Raw genomic sequence first — 8529 nt, 5'->3', positions numbered from 1 at the left:
ATATTAACGATTACAATTTGTGTTCAAACTCTTCGAAATTCCTAAAGACACTTCAAATAATGAACAATCGAGATGATGATCCAATCACATTTTATCCACAGTCTTGCACCTGAAAAACTCTCGAAACTAAAGTCATAGTTGTGATGACCCGGGAATTTTTGACCAAATTTAAACTTTATTCTTGTATTATTTCGACACGATAAGCAAAGTTTGTAAAGTTGAAGTCTCAAAAACTGTGAACTGTGTTTATGTATTTATTTGACCTTTGACTATTTTCGACGATTCAGGAACTATTGTCTTTAAATAAAAATGTATATATATTTATATAAATAAAAGTATTATATATAATATTTTGCATAAATAAAAATACACTTTAATTTAATTAGAATTAAAAATGTAAAAAATAAAAACAGAATAATTGAGTACAATTAAAATGAATATATATAAACATGTATATGATATTATTAAGAAGCTATATGTATATGTATATGATTCCTATTAATAATTGGTATTATATTTTATAAATTATATAAATATTCAATATCTAAATGTTATCATAGGATATATAACGTACTTATTAATTATTTGATAGTTAATAAGATATAAATTTTACATATTAAATCTAATTACAAGTTAAAATATAAAAGTTATACTAATAATCTTGCCTTCATTATAAATGTTAATATTAATAATCTTATTATTAATATTATTTTAGAAAAGTATAAGTTATTATGTTATCATTAATATCATTATAACTAATATTACTTTAGTATCATTAATAAGATTATCATGATAAAATTAAATTGTCATTATTGTTAATATTATCATATTATTATCTTTATCAATAATATTATTATTATTAACAATATTATCATTTGTATTATTAATCACTAGTATTATTATGATAATTATTATTAGTAATGTTAACAAGTATAATTATTATTAAGATATGTAATATTTAATATTTAATAAATATTTAAAAAAAAAGGAGACAGATATAAACGCAGGTCATGTCTTTTTTTTTTTTTATCTTCATTCTATTTTTTCTTCTTCTTCTATTTTACTCGTGACCTTCTCCTGTCCATCCTTGTCGATCATAATTTTTTTTCTTCGAAATCAATCAATCATCTCATCTATGAGATTTAAATTCAGTCTATTTCCAATGTTTGTATCAAATTTCCAATTTATCTATGTCTTGTTTAATAATTTTTTTAGCGAATACCTCTGTATGTTACATTTTTTGGCCAAATTCAAAAATGAATCAATTAACAAAATCCAAGAATGCAGTCGTGTTAGGATTCAATTACTAAAACTATCTGCAGAATTTCAATCCTCAATTCTTAGTATCGATTGCGAATTTTCGAGTCAAAGATTATGAAATAAAAAGTCAACTTTTGTTCTTGAGCCAATTCGAATTTTCTGTTTCATTTTGAGTTAAATTAATGGTTTCTATAGTTTCTAGGAGTGGATTACGATCTATTTCATGTTATAAGTTTGGTCTAAATCGTTCTTGAATTAAAAATCATTTTTTTTCTTCTTATCAACGACGAGTAACACAGCAGCAGGTTCCTTCTTTATTTTTATTTTTTTAAAAACTAGTTAATCACAAATAAGTGTATATATGATGAGATTAAATCCTAGATCGATTATATAATTCACGGTTAGGATTTGGTTTGAGTTTGATTTGAGTTTAAATTTGGTGATGAAGAAGATGAACACGACTTATGGTATAACAGAAATTAAAATGGGTATAATTCAGAGAAAACAGAAACTAGCGGAGTGGTGTTATGTGTTTGTGTGTGAGCGGGAGGTCTCGGGTTCGATCCTAGGCAGTGGCTATTTTTTTAGGAAGCCCTTACCAACTCTTCTAAAGGTAGTAACATACTTATTGTTATTATTATTATTATTATTATTATTATTATTATTATTATTATTATTATTATTATTATTATTATTATTATTATTATTATTATTGTTATTATTATCATTTGTGTGATTATTATTGTGTTAATTATTATTATCACTAAAATTAATATTATGAGTATTTTTTTAACATGACTAATATTATTATTACCACCATTATTATTATTATGATAATTGTCATTACTTATAATATTTAGAAATATCATCATTTTGAATCAAATTAAGAGTATTATCATTATCGTTAACATTAGTATAAGTATTATAATTACAATTAGGATTATTATTATTATTATTATTATTATTATTATTGCTATTGTTAGTATTATAATTATTATTATTACCAATATCATATTTATATTTGTAAGTAATATTACATACAAGTATGTATAAATTATACTAACAAAATTTATATGAATATTCATATATAACAAATTTGGTATTTTTAATATAATACTAAGTAAATATATTAATATAACTAATCATTTTAAATATGTTTACACAAAATTAAATATATATGTAATAAATAACATAAGTTATAATATATAAATTTGTTAAATTGCAAGTTTATATGTTAATAAATATACAAATGATATAGGTTCGTGAATCCGAGGCCAACCCTACATTGTTCAATGTCGTCATATGTATTTTTACTACAAAATACATTAAGTGAGTTTCATTTGCTCCCTTTTTAATTGCTTTGCAATTTACATTTTTGGGCTGAGAATACATGCGCTGTTTTATAACTGTTTTATGAAATGAATACAGATACAAAAACTGATTTTGCGTGAGTTTCATTTGATCCCATTTTTAAAACTCTTTAAATGTTTTTGGGATAAATAAATGAACTTTTTGATTTACAAAATAGTTATGTCAAAAATAAATTCTATGTTGAGTTGTATCAACAAATATTTTTGGTTACACCTCAGGTTGTGGAATAGAACTATTGATTATTATATGCTGTTTAGTATGGATTATTATATGTTATTTAGCATGGATTATGAATTACGAATTATAATCTGAGTTGTATCTTTAAATATTTTTGTTACACCTCAATGTAGAATAATTTTATAAAATGTTTTATAAATCTGTTGGGCCTAACAAACCCCATCCGTTGTAGCGGATGCTTTAGTACTTCGATGTTGTTTTATCATGTCCGATGGATGTCCCGGAATGATAGGGGGTATTCTTATATGCATCTTGTTAATGTCGGTTACCAGGTGTTCAATCCATATGAATGATTTTTGTCTCTATGCATGGGACGTATATTTATGAGAACTGGAAATGAAAATCTTGTGGTCTATTAAAATGATGGAAATGATTATTTATGTTAAACTAATGAACTCACCAACCTTTTAGTTGACACTTTAAAGCATGTTTATTCTCAGGTATGAAAGAAATCTTCCGCTGTGCATTTGCTCATTTGAAAGATATTACTTGGAGTCATTCATGACATATTTCAAAAGACGTTGCATTCGAGTCGTTGAGTTCTTCAAGATTGTTATTAAGTCAGTTATAGTTGGATATATTATGAAATGATATGCATGCCATCCATTTTCGATGTAAAGCAAGTTTGTCTTTTAAAAATGATACAATGTTTGTAAAATGTATCATATAGAGGTCAAGTACCTCGCGATGTAATCAACTATTATGAATCATTTATAATCGATATGGACTTCGTCCGGATGGATTAGGACGGGTCGTTTCAGTTGGTATCAGAGCGGTGGTCTTAGCGAACCATGTCTTGCTTTAGTGTGTCTAACTGATAAGTCGTTAGGATGCATTAGTGAGTCTGGACTTCGATCGTGTCTGCATGTCAAAAGTTTTGTTTATCATTAGTGTCGAAAATTAATTGCTTATCATCCTTAAAGTCTAGACACGTCTTACTGCCTCTATTGCATAGACAGTGTATAGATAAATTCATATCTTAGCGTATCTGTTATTGTTACCTTTGCCTGATAGTTTCCGTAGATTCCTCCGTAACTTATGAGATTTTAGTATTATATATGCATATGTAAATTATATATTGCAGGATACTAATCTACATCCTATAATCTATTTCTTATCGAAAATCCTCCATATGATCATACGAGATAAATCCCTCAACCAGTTCGAGTCCCTCAGATTTTGATAGCTATTCCGATAGTTATTCCGACAGCTATTCCGACATGGATATTCACCTAAGCTCCGAAAGCGGTGTCACCAGAAGGAATCAATCAATCAGCCATCCCCAATTCATCTGATGGGTTCGTAGTCGACTTAATCAATGGAGTTGCGAAGAAGGCGATCCTTCCGTAAACCGAATTCACTCTTGGCGAAGAACCTGAAGCATTCACCGGTGAACCAATATGAAACACTATTTTCGCCCTCATTACCCGAATATCTCGCCATGATTATATACTATCTCAGATTCTAAACCTCATTCATCCGCTCGTTCTGACCGACAATCATCCCGGAATAATATAAGAAGTCAACGAACTTCGCGCCCAAGTTGTAGCCTTGGAAAATATGGTGCAAAACATACCAGCTTCGGCAACATCACCGGTACCAACGGTACCATCAGTAACAGCACTCGTACCATCAATAACACACGCCTCAACATCTCATACTGTACATCGATTATAATCATCAATCTACGTATCGTTCTACATTATTTATCTTCGTTCGACATGATGATTATGTAATCTCTAATGTTTTTGAGATTATGTACTCTAATTCTAACCGAAAAGCAAATGAGTTTAATATTATATTAACTCATTAAATCCATAATTACATCTGAAGAAAATATATGTATATATGTTTTCAAAAAGATTGTAATTAAAAATTCTTTTGTACAAACTGTTAATGGTGAAAATATTTTAACGGGAAGGTAATACTCGAGGAATATTTAGATTTCACATTAATAAGTTACACTGTACATTCTTCGAATTTGATTCAACGATCATTTACCATCCTATTTACAACCACCGATATACGTATCCGTTCACCAAAGAATAACTATTTTCATTCAAATTCAATTTCATATTTGGATTTTGACCTATCAGAATCCAACAAGTGGCATAATGAAGAAATAATGGACACAATAAAAATTGATTAGAAACAGACTAATTAACAATATGAAATTTTGTTAAGAAACCACGCTAACAAGATCCTAGCTAACTGTTCCTAGCTAACTGATTACATTTTATTTATTGAAGTTTATTTATCGCAATTTAATTATCGCAATTTTATTTATTGTCTTTTAATTTCTGTTATTTATTTTACGCACTTTAAATATCGGGACACGTATACAAAGTTTTGACATATCATGTCGACGCATATATATATATATATTATTTAGAATAACCATAGACACTCTATATGCTGTAATGCTCGAGTTCGCTATACAAGGTTGAGGTTTATTCTTAAATAATATATATACTTTGAGTTGTGATCGAGCCTGAGACATGTACACGGGTCACGATATATATTAATTAATTAATTCGAATATTACCTATTAAACTATATATGAATTATTGAATTGTTAACTGTGGACTATCAACTGAGGACTACCAACATTGTACAATTAAAATGAATTAAAATATTAATTATAACATATGAAACTAAACAATTCTTCAAGTTTGCCACTTGATTTCATCCTAAACTTCATTTGTATCTTGACGATTACAATCTGCGTTCAAACTTTTCATGATTCTTGAAAACACCTCAATCGAGAGGATGAACTAACTGCACTTCATCTACGGAAGAAAAGACCGATGCATACAGTTATGCACCTGAAAACACTCAGAATCTGAATAAACGTTTAACACGTATCTGTACAAATTCCTTTAGCTTTGTTATTACCAAAAATAACTTTGACATCTCTTTCCAAATTAGCCAATTTTATCACAGCTCCAACAAGTCAACTTCGACTTTTCAGTCAGACAAGCCTTATTATAATCTTGATTTATAAGCTTGCCTTTCGTTATCGTGATCAGGGAACCTTTTATATTCCACCATATTACCAACAGATGTACCAGAAACCTCATCTCTCCTTGGTTTAAATCCCTCTGACAAATCACTATATTTATCTATTAAAGTCTCATCATGTACTCATTCGCATCTTGTAACAAGAATTGTCATACCAATTATCGGGAATCAGCAAATCTGTATTGTGAATCTCGGAGAATTTCTACATCAACAGTTATATGTATAGATGTAACATTTACCTCTTAGAATTATGATCTTAAATTCTGAAATTCTGAAAAGCACCAGTCTACGAATCAGTTCTCTGAATGTTAGAAAGTACTGATGAAGCAACAAAAACTGTAAACGACCTTAACCGTCGGAAGTTGATGATAAAGACTAGTATGTTGGCAAGCTCAGAAATGTTGGAAATGGAAAACAGATTGAGCTAACCACGAAGGAGTCTCTGAACAAATCACAAGGACTAAACTTCTACATTAAGAATCCTGATGATTCTGTTTCTGATGAAATCTTTAGCGAATACCTTGCTTCTGACTCCAAACTCCTGCGGATAAATTTTCTTCACCATCCTTCGATATTAGAAATTCCAAGATATCATTGTATCTTTCATTATAAATATCCTCCATATTTCTGAAGATATTTTTATAACTATTCTTATCTGAAATCATTAATCTCTTCGTGATATCAGTGTTACATCATATAGAAACTGTTAGTTTCTATATTCTGTAAACTTTCGAGCTTAAAATATGAATGTTATTGAAGTAATGTTGGGAACTGATGCATGAGTTAGTATAATATAATGACACTTGATCAACGTGATTATATTATTAAAGTAAGTCATGCTGAGTTTCTAAATGGAACATGATGATTCACAGCTTATAACATCATCATGTGTCATGTTACATAATTCTTTCATTCTGTTTAACTTCTGAACATATCAAGAAAATATGTTCTTGATAGTTCTATTCTCAATGATTCTGGTAATTTGACAAATCAAATCGTGCGATCACGTTCTTTCTTGCTTAGGACATGGAGTTCATTCGAAACTCCATATTTACGAATTATGGACCATTACTCGCTTTACTAGAGGTTGAGAAAAGAATAAAAAGGAAAAGAGCTCCAAAATATAAGAGAAAATATAAAGCCCAATAACAACACGGAGATTACAAACCGTGGATATTAATACGGATAGCAATATAAAGACACAGTATAATTAAGAATAGTATCACCCTAAGATAATAGTAGAAGTAAACAGATTCTTCTGATGGAAGATTGAAAAGAAGGATGACAGAAATGATAATTAGAAAAATATCAAGGATTAGAACTGGATTAAGCATTTTCACAATCTTTTGAATGTATGAACTAAGAAAGAAAGTATAGGAATGGTGAGAATAATGGAACGGAAGAGCTTAATTTATAGTGGAAATATCAGACAGAGTAATCGAGGCAGATCACCGTATTTAATTATAGAGATCTTAATTTCCTTACTCGCCGAAGAATCAAATCTTTTAGATTTCGAAGATTTTCTTTAAATCTCTTGAATTATGGAATTCAACCCTGACTCTTTCAAAAGTTAAGATGAATCTTTACTTTCCTATTTCACTAATTGGTGATAGCTTCATTCGTACTCTTCGAATAATCGAATTATTTTTATCCATATTACTTAATGATGATAAAACTCAATTTATCAACTCATATTGGTCATGAAAACATTTTTATTGTTAGCCATAACCACCTCACTCAAATTTCGGGACGAAATTTCTTTAATGGGTAGGTACTGTGATGACCCGGAAATTTCTGACCAAATTTAAACTTTATTCTTGTATGATTTTGACACGATAAGCAAAGTATGTAAAGTTGAAGTCTCAAAAACTGTGAACTGTGTTTATGTATTCATTTGACCTTTGACTATTTTCGACGATTCACGAACTATTGTCTGTAAATAAAAATGTATATATATTTATATAAATAAAAGTATTATATATAATATTTTACATAAATAAAAATACACTTTAATTTAATTAGAATTAAAAATGTAAAAAATAAAAATAGAATAATTGAGTACAATTAAAATGAATATATATAAACATGTATATGATATTATTATGAAGCTATATGTATATGTATATGATTCCTATTAATAATTGGTATTATATTTTATAAATTATATAAATATTCAATATCTAAATGTTGTCATAGGATATATAACGTACTTATTAATTATTAGATAGTTAATAAGATATAAATTTTACATATTAAATCTAATTACAAGTTAAAATATAAAAGTTATACTAATAACCTTACCTTCATTATAAATGTTAATATTAATAATCTTATTATAGAAAAGTATAAGTTATTATGTTATCATATATATCGTTATAACTAATATTACTTTAGTATCATTAATAAGATTATCATGATCAAATTAAATTATCATTATTGTTAATATTATCATATTATTATCTTTATCAATAATAATATTATTATTAACAATATTATCATTTGTATTATTAATCACTAGTATTATTATGATAATTATTATTAGTAATGTTAACAAGTATAATTATTATTAAGATATGTAATATTTAATATTTAATAAATATTTTTTTTTTTAAAAGAAGACAGATATATAAACGCAGGTCA

Source organism: Rutidosis leptorrhynchoides, chromosome 4, assembly GCF_046630445.1.
Source record: "Rutidosis leptorrhynchoides isolate AG116_Rl617_1_P2 chromosome 4, CSIRO_AGI_Rlap_v1, whole genome shotgun sequence".
Classification (NCBI taxonomy): Eukaryota; Viridiplantae; Streptophyta; class Magnoliopsida; order Asterales; family Asteraceae; genus Rutidosis; species Rutidosis leptorrhynchoides.
Note: the sequence above shows the minus strand (reverse complement) of the source record.